The sequence below is a fragment of the Hemiscyllium ocellatum genome, chromosome 3 (genome assembly GCF_020745735.1).
Source record: "Hemiscyllium ocellatum isolate sHemOce1 chromosome 3, sHemOce1.pat.X.cur, whole genome shotgun sequence".
Classification (NCBI taxonomy): domain Eukaryota; kingdom Metazoa; phylum Chordata; class Chondrichthyes; order Orectolobiformes; family Hemiscylliidae; genus Hemiscyllium; species Hemiscyllium ocellatum.
Window position 1 is genome coordinate 91,563,361 of NC_083403.1, and position 15,776 is coordinate 91,579,136.

The following is a 15,776-nucleotide window of genomic DNA, read 5'->3' on the forward strand; positions in this document are numbered from 1 at the left end:
GAAGGTCATAAATGTTGGAATTCTTCACCACAAAGAGCTTTGAGGCTGGATCATCAAGTCTATTGATGATGCCAACCACGGTGGCACAGTGGTTAGCACTGCTGCCTCACAGCACCAGGGACCTGGGTTCAATTCCCGCCTCAGGCGACTGACTGTGTGGAGTTTGTACGTTCTCCCCGTGTCTGCGTGGGTTTCCTCCGGGTGCTCCGGTTTCCTCCCCCAGTCCAAAGATGTGCGGGTCAGGTGAATTGGCCATGCTAAATTGCCCGTAGTGTTAGGTAAGGGGTATATGTAAGGGTATGGGTGGGTTGCGCTTCAGCGGGTCGGTGTGGACTTGTTGGGCCGAAGGGCCTGTTTCTACACTGTAAGTAATCTAATCTAATCAAGGCTAAGACAGACAGATTTTTAATCAGTAAGGTTATGTGGAAGCGGTAGGAAAATGGCATTGAGGATTATCAGACCAACCATGAGCTCATTGAATGGTGGAGCAGATTCAATGATTGAAAGGCTGACTTCTACTCCTATGTCTTATAACTTCATTGAGATGGTCACAGTTCTGTGTGTGTGTGTGAGAGAGGGAGAGAGATGGTGCTGGTAATTGTTAATGCTGAGTTAAGGTCTAAGTTTAGTACTTATCTAGTCATTAGAGTAGACTGTTAATTGTCTACATTTTCTGGGAGATTACTAATCTTGTAAGTGCTGTCACCACAATATTAATGCAATTGTTGAGACTGTTAGTTATGGATTACCATTGCAGTGTCAGTGGTGTTACAGTAATAGTCAGTGCTATTGAAATAGTCATTGCATCACTGTAATAGTATCATTAATTGTTTGCTAAGCATGATTGAAATAGCATCTCTAAGTCATTGTAATAGTTTTTTCTGTCAGTATCCTACAAAATTACACAGAGAGAACGGCCTGTGTTATCATTTCTGGGAAATAATTAACATTTACAATGCTACTCTAAAGCCTTCCTTCCCAATGCACATGAAGTATTTAAATAGTAACAGAAGTAGCCAGTTCACATAGTCCATGAAGAAACCTCAGGACTGGCTCAGTCTTTAGCATCGTAATGATCCACTATCCAGGCACTTAATTAAACCTTGCAGGAATCGAGTTGTGTATTTGACAAATTTGAGTATTAGGAGCAAAGTTTAAGGAGTAGAAATTAGTCTGGGGGACAAACCATATAAGAACGATATTACTAATATATGAATCTGATGGTGTGAGTCAGTCTTCAATGCTTAGGAGCTTCTGATTCCATTGTTTTGGTTAGTCTAGGTCTTTCTAACTACTTCTCCCAACAAACATTACATAAAGGAAGTTCACAATGGGAAAGGCCCAAGCAGAGCAGGGCTTTGCCATCCTCAGAGCCTTCTCCATTATGACTAACAGAGAAAGTTTCACTTTAAAATACCTTGTGCAGCAGATACACAATTTATTTTCAGCATAGCCATGAGTAATATGTGAGTGATCAAAATGAAAGTTTGAGACAACAGATGACAATCTGGTGCTATATCTCACCAGACTCAGACTAGCGCTCTCACAGTTTTAGCGGCTGGGAAACTGTTAATTCTTTTTAACACAGTTGACTGTTTTTTTTAAAAGAAAGACTTTAAAATTATTTTATAGCAGGTTCATTTGATTTCATAGCTTTTGTATCTTTCACATGTGGGACTGTCTGGGCCAGCATTTATTGCTCATGCCGTGTTGCCCTTGCAAAGGTGATCATCAACTGCTCTAATTCGTTGCTGCAGTCCATTTGGGTTTAGGTAGACCACAATGTGATGAGGTAGTCCCAGAATTTTGACCCAACAACACTGAAAGAACGCAATATATTTCCAAGTCAGGATGGTGCGTGACTTGGAAGGGAACCTGCAGACGGTATCAAATGGCCGTGGTTGTGGGTTTGGAATGTGACGTCTAAGGATCCCTGGTGAACTTTGTGCATAATACACACTGCTACTACCGAGGAAGTGGAGGAACTGGATGTTTGTGGATATGATGCCAATTAAACAGGTTGCTTTCTGCTGGATGGTGTCAACCTTTTCAAGTGTTTTTGGAGCTGCACACATCCAGAAAAGTGGAGAATATTCCATCACTTGTGCCTTGTAAATGGTGGACACTCTTTGGGGCTCAAGTTAATCTCTAGTGTAATTGCTACTCTTCAGCACAAGGTAACACATTATTGACAGACAGTGCTTTTAATTGAGCAAGATTTTATTAATAAAATAAGCAATGTGATATGACAAATTTACAATGCTCATGAAAATTTTGAACTCACATGCCACAGAGGTGGCAGATCATATCTATAAATTGCTTGAGCTTTATATATGTAGAGGCTGTATTCCAGTCAGTACACACATGGGACAGTCTTAGCATCAAACAAAAACATGCACCTCAAATTCAATGTGAAAATTAATCAAGTTTAAGATGTTGGACTGGAAGCCTCTGGGGGAGTTTGTGTGTGTCTGTGAATGTGAGAGAGAGGGAATGTGTGTGAATATTTCAGGTCAGTGACCCTTCTTAATTATTCTGGTCATCAACCTGAAATATTAACTGTTTCTCTCTGCACAGATGCTCTCAGACCAGCTGAGTATTTCCCCCCATGGTGTTTTTCCGAATGTTTACCCTTCAAACAAAACCATTAAAATAATAACTTAGTCATTATACCATTGCTGCTTATGGGAGCCTGCCATGTGCAAAGGACACAGTTCAAAAATAATTCATTAACTGTAACACCCTTAGGTATGCCCAAAAATTCCTATATAATTGCAAGTTTTTCTTTCTGAAGGACAGAGGTGATGCAATACAAAATTATGCTTCTCACCAAAGAAAGTCAGTTGTTCACCCTAAATCTAAGATCACATTCAAATTCTACCATTCATATTCCTCATAATAAAACAATTAAACTGAAAGCTAACACTGTGTAAATTAATCAAGTCATTTATTAAGCCGGATTTACAAACGATCACGCTTAATCAACATTAGATTCATAAAGAAATGCAGCATGGAAACAGACCCTTCGGTCCACTTCGTCCATGCTGACCAGGTATCTTAACCTAATCTAGTCTCACTTGCCAGCACTTGGCCCATATCCCTCTAAACCCTTCCTATTCATATACCAATCCAGATGCCTTTAAATACTGCAATTGTACCAGCCTCCACCACTACTTCTGGCAGCTCATTCCATACACACCACCATCCACGTGAAAAGGTTGCCCCTTAGGTCCCTTTTATATCTTTCCCCCCCTCACCCTAAATCTATGCCCTCTAGTTCTGGACTTCCCCACCCCAGGCAAAAGACTTTGTCTAGTTATTCTATCCATGCTCCTCATAATTTTTTAGACTTCTATAAGGTTACCCCTCAGTCTCTGACACTCCGCAGAAAGCAATCCCAGCCTATTCAGCCTTTTCCTATAGCTCAAATTCTCCCACCCTAGCAACATCTTTGTAACATTTTTCTGAAGTTTCACAACATCCTTCCAATGGAAGGAGACTAGAATTGCCTGCAATATTCCAAAAGTGGCCTAACCAATGTCCTGTACAGCCACAACATGACCTCCCAACTCCTATACTCAATGCTCTGACTAATAAAGGAAAATATACTAAATGCCTTCATCTACCTGCGACTCTACCTTCAAGGAACTATGAACCTGCACTCCAAGGTCTCTTTGTTCAGCAACCCTCCCTAGGACCTTGCCATTAAATGTATGAGTCCTGCTAAGATTTGCTTTTCCAAAATGCAGCACCTCGCATATATCTAAATTAAACTCCATCTGCCACTCATTAGCTCATTGGCCCATCTGATCAAGATCCCATTGTACTCTGAGGAACCTGCCCACTACACCTTCAATTTTGGTGTCATCTGCAAACTTACTAACTTATATCTCCTACGTTCACATCCAAAAATTGAGGACCCAGCACCCGATCTTTGTGGCACTCCACTGGCCACAGGCCTCCAATCTGAAAAGCAACCCTGCAGCAGCACCCTCTGACTTCTCCTTTTGAGCCAGTTCTGTATCCAAGTGGCTAGTTCTCCCTGTATTCCATGAAATCTAACCTTGCAAACCAGTCTCCCATTGGGAACCTTGTCGAATGCCTTACTGAAGACCATACAGATCACATCCACTGCTCTGCCCTCACCAATCCTCTTTGTTACTTCTTCAAAAATCTCAATCAAGCTAGTGAGACATGTATCCCACACACAAAGCCATGCTGACTATCCCTGATCAGTCCTTGCCTTTACAAATACATTAAATCCTGTCCCTCAGGACTCCTTCCTACAATTTCGCCACAACCAATGTCAGGCTCACCAGTTTGTGGTTCCCTGGCTTGTTCTTACCACCTTTCTTAAACAGTGGGCCCATGTTAGCCAATCTCCAGTCTTCCAGCACCTCACCTGTGACTATCGATGATACAAATATCTCAACAAGACGCCCAGCAATCACTTCCCTAGCTTCTCACAGAATTCTAGGGTACACCTGATCAGGTCCTTGGGATTTATCCACTTTAATGCATTTCAAGACATGCTGCATCACCACCTCTGTAGTATGAGCGTTTTTCAAGATGTCGCCATCTATTTCCTCATAGTTTAGATCTTCCATGTCCTTCTCCACAGTAAAAACTGATGCAAAATACTCATTTAATATCTCCCCCATCTCCTGTGGCTCCACACATAAGCTGCCTTGCTGATCTTTGAGGGGTCCTATTTTCTTCCTAGCTACCCTTTTGTCCTTAACGTATTTATAAAAACCCTTTGGATTCTCCTTATCCCTATTTGCTAAAGCTATCTTGAGTGTTTTTGGCTCTCCTGATTTTGCTCTTAAATATACTCCTACTGCCTTTATATTCTTATGAGGATTCACGCAATCTCTCCTGTCTATGCCTGACATTTGCTTCTTTCTTTTTCTTAACCAAGACCTCAATTTCTCTCGTCATCCAGCATTCCCTACACATACCAGCCTTTCCTTTCACCCTAACAGGTGTATACTGTCTCTAGACTCTCGTTATCTCATTTCTGAAGGCTTCCAATTTTCCAGCTCTCCCTTTACCAGCAAATAAGTGCCCCCAATCAGCTTTTGAAAGTTCTTGCCTAATACTGTCAAAATTAGCCTTCCTCCAATTTAAAACTTCACCTTTTAGATCTGGTCTATCTTTTTCCATCACTGTTTTAAAACTAGTAGAATTATGGTCGCTGGCCTCAAAGTGCTCCCCCCCACTGACACCTCAGTCACTTGCCCTGCCTTACTTCCTAAGTGTAGGTCAAGTTTTGCACATTCTCTAGTAGGAACATTCACAGAAAGTTTCTTGTACACAAATTCCTCTCCATCTCAACCCTTAACACTATGGCAGTCCTAGTCCATGTTTGGAAAGTAAAAATCCCCTACCATAACCAGCCTATTATTTTTTACAGATAGCTGAGATCTCCTTCCAAATTTGTTTCTCAATTTCCCACTGATTATTCGGAGGCCTATAATACAATCCCAATAAGATAATCATCCCTTTCTTATTTCTCAGTTCTACCCAAATAATTTCTCTGGATGTATTCCCAGGAATATCCTCCCTAAGTACAGCAGTAATGCTATCCCTTATCAAAAACGTCACTGCCTCTCCCCCCTTGCCCCCACTTCTATTCTTCCTATAGTATTTGTATCCTGGAACAATTATCTGCCAGTCCTGTCCATCCCTCGTTGTCCCCACAAAATCACTCAACACATGGTCAAAGACCACTGGTTGCATAATATTAATTTGTACAAATTGTCACAAATTTTTGTTACTCTTGCAATTTTCGTAATATAATTGGTTTATCTTAACATCTAAATAGGTTGTAAATTGACTTGATATTTCAAAAGATTTATTTTCTGGTGGAGCCTTAGGCTAGTGTGAATAGCACAATAGCACAGTGCAGCTTTAATTATAACCACAATATAATGGAGCTCAGCACAGAAAGAGGCCAATAATTTCAGAGTTTGAATTTTTTGAATTAGGATTTTCAAATCTGTTCCTTAACATATTCTGTTGTGACAAAGTAGGTGACAGCAAATGAACCAGTCAGTGGCTGACCAATCAGATTCAACCTGCCTTGTTTGAAATTTAAAAAAACACAGGCAATTACCTGTCAAACATCATTCACTGGTGCATTATAAGTGGCAAAGCCTCTGTTAATCAAAGTCCACTTTTTAACCATTCAGCATTCTTCGCTCGTACTCATCAATGTTGGATTTCATCTTGAATTGGTATTCTTCATCTTTAAGATGAAGCTTCAATAGACTGTGTCAGTTTTCAACGGTACTCAAGTTCTATACTACCAAATATTTATTAAATTTGATAAAAGCGTGAGCTGTTAATTTTCTTCCAATATCAGAGAGCCAAACAAAAAAAAACTCTCGCTGTGACTGGAAGTTCGGCTCAAAGACCCGTGACTTCTTCACCAACTGGTTCATCTCGAACAGAAATCATTGTGTCAGTGTGGGTTCTGTGACATAATAAAAATATTGATGTTTCATGTGCTGACCTTATGGTGCTGATTTTCCTGCTCCTCAGTTGCTGCCTGACCTGCTGTGCTTTTCAAGCACTACTCTAATCTTGACTCTGACCTCACTTTCGACTAAATCTAGAGTAGCCAACACTACAGCGCTGGTCCAAAATTTCCCTGAATTAAACCTGAATCTATGAAACATTGCTTTTGGAAAAACCTTAGGTAATAATTAGAGCTGTTTCTTTTTCTTTCAGGAGTTACACAGATCGACAGCACAGATAAAGGCCCTCGGCCCATCATGTCTGCAAAGGTCAAAAATAACCACCGAACTATTCTAAAAGCTAATTTCTTACAAAAAGTATTTGAAGATTGTGGAATGATGACAGCCAGGTCAGGCGTGGTCTTGAGTGTTCAGTCAGGTGATATAAATAAATAATTTCCAACTTGTTTCATATCCTTCAATTGTGATTCATACCTAGCACAAAAGATGGTTAAAACTATCAGATAATGTGATATGATTATATAATTGTATAAAGTATTTACATTACTGCCATGCCAGGTTACTTTATTCATTGTTGCACTTCACATTTCAGCCTTATTTTCATCTGAATTATTTCATTACACTGTGTCTGAAACAGGTGGACAGCAAACTGTCATGAAAGTCAACAGTAAAGCCAAACTTGGTCTCAGGTCAGGTAAACATGTGCTTTTCTCAGCAATATAAAATGCCACCATTAGCCCACACATGGTCGGAGCATGGACAAGCAGAAAGCTTTCAAGAACTAAAATACATGGTCAGAGAGTTTTGCCTCCATCACTAATATGAAGTCATAGCTGCACTACAGTCTCAATCTACAGGTATTCTAAAGAGAACGTCTCTGTGAGCTTCTTAACTATCTGTTACTATTGACTTAGAGTCTTCTTTGTTCTCAGGCAGGCTCTGCAGATTATTAACATTCTTTGCCATTTGATTGTCACTTTCCCATTCAATAATGGAAGCAGCTCTGGCTATGTCACTGACAATGTTGCTGCTTTGATCTGACTGCTGTTTGCCTGCTCCTCGCCCAGTTTCAGTACAGGAAGCTGATTCTGTCTAGACTCTAGCACTGCTTCTCAGGCTACTACTCCCAGTGCTGTATTGTCTTCTTTCTTTACCCAGAGGTTTCTTCTCTGCTGGAAAGGATGCTTTGGTAACTGGGTTTCTTCCTCCTAAGTTGTCCTTCCTCTGCGGGCTCCGGACAAAGTTCTCTGCTGCCTTATAATGCAGCCTGGCGAAACGCAGCAGCCTCCTCCGTTCCTTCCTTGATTTGATTGCGCAGACAAAGTATTCCAAAGCATTATGTACCATATTGGACAGAATTTCTTCAACCAAAGACTCCTGCATTATGAAGGAGTCTGCATTATAAGTGAATCTGGAAGCTCTCAAACTTAAAGTCTCCGAGACCTTTTAGAATGCAGGTGATTCTTAGATAATTGTGTGTTGGGACCTATTTTAAAAAAAAAGCGAAGTCAAGTTGGAAATTAGTAAGCATGATGTACTCAAAAGCATAATAAGAGACCAATAGTTATCACTCTCCAAACACGCACTGGCTTAAAAAAACCAAAAGCAGCAAATAATGGAAACACTCTGCAAGTGCAGCAGCACTATGCAGAGAGATAGAATTAACACCCTGGATTTATCCTTGGCCATTTAGCAATTATTCCATTGTAGATGGGAGTTGTACATGGAGACACTGTTGAAACACATTGTAAAGGATTGTCCAGAAAACTATTTTCCACAGCACTATCCTCTACCACGTGGAGTCTTTCAAAAGTCTCCATTTAAATCAAAGTTCTTGGAGGATTCCAATGAAATTAAGCAAAATAGTTGCTCAAGAAAAGGTAGATTATTAAAAATCTATTCTAACTCCTATACAACTGATCCCATACTAACCTCACACACCTCCAACTGCACCCCCCCACCAGACCCTAACCTGAGCTCCTGTCCTGCTCCTGACTCACTACCTTTCCCAAAATTCCCATTCCCCTACTCTGGACCTGACCAACCCCGCCCTAAACATTCCCCCACTATAGACTTGGCCAACTATTTGCCCACAAGGAGCTAATTCTCCATTACCCACTCCTGAACAACTCTCTCCTTTTCTTGCCCATCTATTCCCCCCTCCAGATCAGCTGTGCCTCTGCTACCACTCCCCAGCCCCATTCACCCTGGGATCCCACTCTCCTTTTCCCATCTCCACCTTCCTCCCCTACAATCTCGATGAAATCCTGGCACATTGTGCTATAACCATTATTTAGTTGACGGTTAATGCAGTCACCACTGGTAGGTCATTGAGAGTGCCTCGGCCACTCTGTGTTCTTATCTTCAAGTTTCATCCCAAAGAATCCAGCACCATTTCATAAACCTGGACATAGTTACTCTTTGCTTTTTTTAGTTTAAAAATTCCTATGATAAAAAAAGTACAATACAATTAATTTGAAGACCTCTGATAGTTGGTTGCAAATCAGTAGTACGTTTTCACACTTTTACTTGTGAAACTCCATTAAAACATCTCATTGTACTGGTCCTGACCCACAAAGTTCAGAAAGATAATAGTTTGAAACATTAAGGAATTAGTCTCTCAGGAAACACTAAAACAGACTGCATTCTGCACCCTGGCAAATACACACGGATACCAAAGACTGTTTTATGATGAGAAGTTGAGTAGGTTGGGACTATGTTTATTCCATTTTGTGTGAGAATGATAGGATGCCTTGTTGAAACATGCAAGATTCTTAGGGAACTTCATAGGGTGGGTATAGAAATGTTGTTTCCCTTGGTGGGAGAGTCTAGGACCAGAGTGTATAATCTTAGAATAAGCAATTGCATGTTCAAAGTAGAGATGAGGAGGAATTTTGACTCTCTCAGTATTTTCAATTTGTGGAAATCGTTACTACAGAGGGTGATCAAGGTTGAGGTAGACAGATTTTTAATCAGTCAGGGAATCGAGGGTTTTGCAGATAAAGCAGAAAGCCTTTCTTGTTGATCAGCGATGATGGCAGACTTGACTTGATGGGCTAAATGGGCTACTTCTCCTACATCTTATGGTCTTTTGAGTGCGTATGAATGTGCTTGAAAATTCAATACCTGTGTGAAAAAGTCCATGGATATTTAATTCCAAATGTTCAGACTCCGCTGATCTCCATTCAAAACATTATGTGGTACATAGCTGTACGAATTGGGGAAAGTTGATTGAATCCCTTGTTTGTGTCAAGTTAGATTACTTGAGTTGAGTTATACATGAGGACACTGTTTTGTTTGGTGTTACTGCAAAAATGAGAGACAGGGGAGAGAGCAAGACTCTGTCCTTTTCCCAATCTCTCCTACAAGAAAATGTTCAATTTTAATGTTCAATAAGGGCCATTTTGTTGCAGTAGGTGTTCAGGTTGATAAGAATCTGCAGACCAAGAGGAGAGGAGGAAGAGATAGGATGCTTTCAAACCAGATTTATATGCTTGCAGTAACCTTAATCTCTTCTGCCATCAGCTCTTCAGTGTGCCAGTTCAGGCCTGGTTCTTGCAGTGGAAGCAGCCTAGTTCATTAATACAAAACATTCATTATAAAGTCACACAAAATGAGGGCAAAGTTCAAACAATTACTTTGCAATAATCAAAAAAGTGAAGCCAACTAATGAATATAGGTGTAGTTATGTTTCAGCTTGTCATGATCTCCTTTCGACTTCATGAATATCTCATCAATACAAACACCTGGACACAAAATGTATAAAATATATATCAAAACAGTACTTTGATTTTATATAGCTATATTAGGAGGCATTGGAGAAGATATAATTTTTGATTTTAAGGTTCTTGACAATGTTCCCTCAAAGCACATTGTTTGCTTAGGTGTCACTCAAATTGCTTTTCGCCTTTAAGAAACTAGGCATGCGACTTCATAGATCTACTTAGAAGATACTTGTCATTCAGATGAACAGGCCACATACACACGCTTAGTAAAATTCAGAGGAGTCACTGGTCATAAGCATCAGGAAGATTGAACAGGGTGCAGATCTGGGAAGTAAAAAGTTGAGAATAGTTGCAGTTCTTTAAGATTTTGAAAAGGGTTGGATAGGGTAGACATAGAGAGCTGGTACTTGCTTGTGGGGAGTTCAAATCTAGGGGCTGTAAGTCGAAAGTAATTGCTAATGAATAGGTTTAGGAATTGAAGGCAAATATCCTTTGTCAGTGTGATTAGAATGTGGCAGAACATCTGGACTAGTATACGATGGAAACAGTATTAAGTCTGTTGCTATCTGGTGGTGCTAACTGCAGAGTTCTTGACGTACCATCTGGTTTTAATGCAGTCTCCTACATATAAACCTTCAGATTAGCGTAAGTGAAGAAGTGTTTTGTTTCCCATGGTGTTGCCTGAGTATAAATCAGAAACATCTATACTCCCACCTCCATTTTGACCATCGTTTCTCAGATTAGGCCTTGATTAGCTCAGTTGGCTGGCTGGCTGGTTTGTGATGCAGAGGAACACCAACCATGTGGGTTCAATTCTGGCACTGACTTGAGTTTGCCATGAGGGTCCCTCTTTCTCAACCTCATTCCCTCAGGTTAAACTCAGCACCAGTCATCTCTCCAATGAGACAGCAACTTCTATGGTAGAACTATTGCCAATTCACGTAACAAAGGGTAAAGTGGCAGCAAAATGATAATGTTATTGGCCTGGTAACCTAGGGGATATAGGTTCAAATCCCATACAGTATATGATAGCATTAGTTTCAGTGACTAATCTGACTAATTGAAAGCGGCTATCAGTAGTGGAGCCATATTAGCCCAAAGTTAAAAATCACACAACACCAGGTTATAGTCCAACAGGTTTATTTGGAAGAATTTTTAACTTTGTACACCCCAGTCCAAAACTGGCACCTCCAAGTCATATCAGCCCAGATTGTTATAAAAACCCAACAGAGGAATGTCTGCTTTCCTTACTTGGTCTGGCACAAATGTGACTCCAGAGCCACAATGATGTAAATTAACTGCCCTCTGGAATACTTGGCAGATCCACTTGTTTCAAAAGCATTTAGGGGTGGGCAAAGTTGTTGACTACATCCACCAGAAAGTTGTGTCCACATCCCACAAGAGAATTTTAAAAACTCAAATTTCAGGATCTTTATTAAATCCTCCCCAAATCTTCACAATCCTAGCTTTCCTGTACATAATTGCAGTCCCACAATTCTGGTCCAATTTCTGGTCAATCTCTTTTGTACCCAAGACTTTACATCTTCCCTAAATGATGCTTCAGATAACGAATTGCAATTGGCTCCCAATGCCCGTAGTCTGAGAGGCAGGAAACCGGTGCCAGATGATAGCATTCATTTGCAGTGTCCACAATGATACAGTTGGTCAGAACGCATAGTGAGAATAGAGTGTGTACAATCCAGGGAGCTGCAAGATTGAAACTTACTGGGTAGCCATGTTGTTACATGTACAAATCTCTTGCCACAAAGAAACATCTCTTTGGATTGAACGAAATGTCAGCTTTATGATCTCTCTGCAAAAGATCAGATTAACGAGGATGAGCTTGGTGCAAACTACCAGGAAATTAAATAGCTGCAAACTACAGCTTGACTGGGTGCTCCACAAAGTGGTCACTCAATCTCACATATAATGATTGTTGTACAGATGAGACTGTGCTGAGTACAAAAATATAATCAAGTCAAAGGAATAAAGAGTAAATCACTTCTCTGCAACCCCCTCTGCCCTGGGAAGTGTGCTTTGGAGAGTTGGATAGTGAGGAGAGAGGAGGTGTAAAAACATTTGTTCTTCTGTGTTAGCGCAAAAGCTTTTTAGGGAAGGAGAACTGAAGGGTAGTCCTTTCAGAACATTGAAAATGGAAAGCCAGAGGTGGGGATTGGGATAGAGGAAATGAAGGCCTCATAGCAGAGCTGGTGGAAATAATGGAGGACAAGGCTGTTAGTAAGGACAAGGTGAATGCTATCACAATTCTGGAGGGTGAACTAAGGGGTGAGGCCACAAAAGTGATTATAGCCAACCCCACAGTGTAGGTGTGGGAAGAATAACCAGTTGAGGAAAAAGGAAGTTGGAAGTACCAGCTGGGAAGTTGGCATCACCTGGACTGATGTAATGGATATGGTGAACGGCCAACAATGCTCTCAACAATACCCAAAGAGAGTTCCTTGATTTTGACCAAGCAATACCGAAAGAATGGTGATACATTTCCAAGTCAGGATAGATGGTATTTAGAGGTGTTGGTTATCCCATGGACCTGTTGCCCTTGTCCTTAGATTCCATCACACTTCTGATTTGTACCTTTTGAATGATCGATGGACTATTGGGAGTCAGGAAGTAAAGTTACTCATTGCAGAATTCCTAGCTCTGCCCTCCTTTTGCAGCCACAGTATTTATATGGCTAATTTAGTGTAGTTTCTGGTGCATGGTAATCCCCAGAATGTTGATAGTGGAGGGTTCCATAGTGGTAGCATCGTTATCAAGGGGTGATAGTTAGATTCTGTCTTATTGATGATGGTCATTGTCTTGTGTTGTGATGTTGGGTTGAGTATTTATGGATTGAAAGACAGGGTGTTCGAATTTTGTTTAAGTGAAATGATAGCGAGGGGAGAGTGCATGGTCCCTTGAAAAGATGATGTGGTGTTTTACCAAAATGAATATCTGTGGGCAGCAATTTGCCAGTTGCAGATGCTCGAATTGAAACAAATGTATCAAAGGCTATACTGTTAGTAGGCAAAGCAACATTTTTACCAAGCCAACAGATTTTTAAATTTAAACCAGGCACAAGGTTTGTTCTAGAACAAACAGAGTTGTTGTCTCTGGTTTGTTACCCGTGCCACGTGATAGAGAGGTGAGGAATAGGGAGAGAGAGCAGTTAAATGCGTGGCTACAGGCATGGTGCAGGAGGGAGGGATTCCAGTTTCTGGACAACTGGGGTTCTTTCTGGGGAAGGTGGGACCTCTATAAACAGGATGGTCTACACCTGAACCTGAGGGGCACCAGTATCCTTGGGGGGAGGTTTGCTAGTGCTCTTTGGGAGGGTTTAAACTAACTCTGCAGGGGCATGGGAACCTGGACTGTAGCTTCAGGGTACAGGACCTTGAGTGTAAGGAGGTTAGGAACAAGGCATCGATTTCGAAGGAGGGTGCCTGTAAACAGAAAGGTGGCTTGAAGTGTGTATACTTCAATGCCAGAAGTATAAGAAATAAGGTAGGTGAACTTGCAGCGTGGGTTTGTACCTGGGACTTCGATGTTGTGGCCATTACAGAGACGTGGGTAGAACAGGGGCAGGAATGGCTGTTGCAGGTTCCAGGGTTTAAATGTTTTAGTAGGGTCAGACATGGGGGTAAAAGAGGGGGAGGTGTGGCATTGCTTGTCAAGGATAGCATTACAGCGGTGGAAAGGACGATGGAGGAAGACTTGCCATATGAGGTAGTTTAGGCTGAGGTTAGAAATAGGAAAGGTGAGGTCACCCTGTTAGGTGTTTTCTACAGGCCTCCCAATAGTCCGAGAGAAGTAGAGGATAGCATTGCGAGGATGATTCAGGAGAAGAGTGAAAGTAGCAGGGTGGTTGTTATGGGGGACTTTAACTTCCCAGATATTGACTGGGAAATCTATAGCTCGAGTTCGTTAGATGGGTTGGTGTTTGTCCAATGTGTGCAGGAGGGTTTCCTGACACAATATGTAGACAGGCCAACAAGAGGTGAGGCTATACTGGATTTGGTTCTAGGTAATGAACCAGGCCAGGTGTTAGACTTGGAGGTAGGTGAGCACTTCGGGGACAGTGACCACAACTCGGTGACTTTTACTTTAGTGATGGAGAGGGATAAGTGTGCACTGCAGGGCAAGAGCTATAGCTGGGGACAGGGAAATTATGATGCGGTGAGGCATGACTTAGGATGCGTGGATTGGAAAAACAGGCTTCAGGAGAAGAACACTAATGATATGTGGAGATTGTTCAAGGAACACCTATTGAGTGTCCTTGATAAGTATGTACCAGTCAGGCAGGGAGTGAAGGGTCTTGTGAGGGAGCCGTGGTTTAATAGGGAATTGGAATCCCTTGTGAAAGGGAAGAGGGCGGCCTATGTAAGGATGAGGCGTTAAGGTTCAGTTGGGGCGATTGAGAGTTATAAGGTAGCCAGGAAGGATCTGAAGAGAGAGCTAAGAGCAGCGAGAAGGGGACATGAAAAGTCCTTAGTTGGTAGGATTAGGGAAAACCCAAAGGCTTTCTGTAGGTATGTCAGGAATAAAAGGATGACTAGGGTAGGTATTGGTCCAGTCAAGGATAGTAGTGGGAAGTTGTGCGTGGAGGCGGAGGAGATTGGTGAGACACTAAATCAATACTTTTCGTCAGTATTCACTCAGGAACGGGACTCTGTTGCTGGTGTGAATATTGAGTCACAAGTGATTAGAATGGATGGCCTTGAAGTATGTAGGGAGGAGGTTTTGGGAATACTGGAAAGGATGAAAATAGATAAGTCTCCTGGACCTGATGGCATTTACCCTAGGATCCTCTGGGAAGCTAGGGAGGAGATAGCAGAGCCATTGGCCTTGATTTTTATGTCGTCATTGTCAACGGGAATAGTACCAGAAGACTGGAGGATAGCGAATGTGGTCCCCTTGTTCAAGAAGGGGAGTAGGGACAGCCCGAGTAACTATAGGCCAGTGAGTCTCACTTCTGTTGTGGGCAAAGGCTTAGAGAGAATTGTAAGGGATAAGATTTATGAACATCTGGATAGGAATAATGTGATCAAGGATAGTCAGCATGGTTTTGTGAAGGGCAGGTCGTGCCTCACAACCCTTATTGAGTTCTTTGAGAAGGTGACTAAGGAGGTGGATGAGGGTAAAGCAGTAGATGTGGTGTATATGGATTTTAGCAAGGCGTTCGATAAGGTACCCCATGGTAGGCTAATGCAAAAACTACGGAGGTATGGCATTGAGGGTGCATTAGAGGTTTGGATTAGGAATTGGCTGGCTGGAAGGAGACAGAGGGTAGTAGTTGATGGACTAGGTTCATCTTGGAGTGCAGTTACTAGCGGTGTACCACAGGGATCTGTTTTGGGACCGTTGCTGTTTGTCATCTTTATAAATGATCTAGAGGAGGGGCTTGAAAGCTGGGTGAGCAAGTTTGCGGATGACACAAAGGTCGGTGGAGTTGTGGACAGTGAAGAAGGATGTGGCAGGTTACAGCGGGATATAGATAGGTTGCAGATCTGGGCAGAAAGGTGGCAGATGGAATTCAATGTAGCTAAGTGTGAAGTCATTCACTTTGGTAGGA

The 15,776-nt window shown here is 41.7% G+C and overlaps 1 long non-coding RNA gene across 3 annotated transcripts in view; it reads left to right on the forward strand.

The window, feature by feature from the left end:
• LOC132833515 (uncharacterized) overlaps nucleotides 1-6,928 on the forward strand; it is an 87,920-nt gene extending 80,992 nt beyond the window's left edge. For all 3 annotated transcript variants that reach the window (XR_009647094.1, XR_009647092.1, XR_009647093.1), the window contains one exon: nucleotides 6,736-6,928. This is a non-coding gene — a long non-coding RNA (uncharacterized LOC132833515). The remainder of the gene's footprint in view (nucleotides 1-6,735) is intronic.
• Nucleotides 6,929-15,776: the final 8,848 nt, after the last annotated feature.